General features: G+C 37.5%; 1 protein-coding gene across 1 annotated transcript in view; it reads right to left on the minus strand.

Moving 5' to 3' along the window:
* IFT172 (intraflagellar transport 172) overlaps positions 1–1230 on the minus strand; it is a 39224-nt gene that overhangs the window by 5260 nt on the left and 32734 nt on the right. The window lies entirely within an intron of this gene.

A 1230-nucleotide genomic window follows, 5' to 3' on the forward strand; every position in this document is an offset into this window, starting at 1 on the left:
CTCAAGCCCAGGAGTTTGAGGTTGCTGTGAGCTAGGCTGCTGCCACGGCACACTAGCGCAGGCAACAGAGTGGGACTCTGTTTCAAAAGAAAGAAAGAAAGAAAGAAAAAAGAAAAAGAACTCCTAAAATGAAAAGTCCAGGACATTCTGCAACTATCTGTGTTGGGCTCTTATGAGCCCTGTTTCTTTATCCATACACACTGGAGTTTGAAAACTTACCATGAAAAAGGGAATGTAAAATATCTCAATAATGTATATGTGTACATCTAGAAATGATAATATTTTAGACATACGAAATAAATAAAATAAATTACAATTATTTTAATCTGTTTCTTTTTACTCTGTTAAACATGGTTACGAGGAAATTTAAATTCCATGTGTGGCTTACATTTGTAGCTTGCATTATATTTCTAGTGGACAGTGCCAGTCTAAATGGTCTTGATGATATCTTTCAACCCTTAAAACTCAGAAATTCTACAAACCCAAGCATTCTAGAAGATCATTCTGTTTCTACTGAGATGCTGACATCCTCACCAGATTTTAATTTCCACACAATCCAATTTAGCTGTATTCCATGCTAATCCCCCTGGGCTTTCCCTCACCTATTCTCGCCTCCCTTTCTTTACCTGCCAAATCCTTCAAAGCTTAAAACCCCCTCCTTCCATCCAGGAAGCCATCCTCTGACTGATCTGAAGGCGGTTCAGTCATGCATAGACTCCAGTAAACACTGCTCCAGAGTTATACACATCAGATGCTTAATAAATACTGCTGATTAAAATCTGCTAGATTGACTTACCCACTGTTTGAGGGAAAGTAAAAAATAAAAAAAATAAAATAAAGTCTGCTAGAATCTCACAATCAGTCATCAGCCCCTCTTTCTCCTTTCTTCCCTCTAACCTCTAGGGGCTATTCAAGAATAAGACCTCAGAAACCTAAGGGGAATTTTGCAGGGGTGTCATCACGCCAGCATTCCATTTAGGGGCCAGTCAATGTCATCCACCTCATGACTCCCAAGACCCGATTTCACTGTATCTAAGGTGCATCATTTAATCTATACACACATTCTGATTTCAAAGATATTAAAATGTGATTAAATATATATATAACCATCATATATATAGGATAGTTAATTTTCTATGTCAATTTGATTGGCCTATCAGGTCTCTAGATATTTGGTCAGACATTATTCTGGGTGTTTCTGTAAGTGCTTTTGACTGATATTAACATTGA

Source organism: Propithecus coquereli, unplaced genomic scaffold (assembly GCF_000956105.1).
Source record: "Propithecus coquereli isolate 6110/MARCELLA unplaced genomic scaffold, Pcoq_1.0 Scaffold39, whole genome shotgun sequence".
Taxonomy (NCBI): Eukaryota; Metazoa; Chordata; class Mammalia; order Primates; family Indriidae; genus Propithecus; species Propithecus coquereli.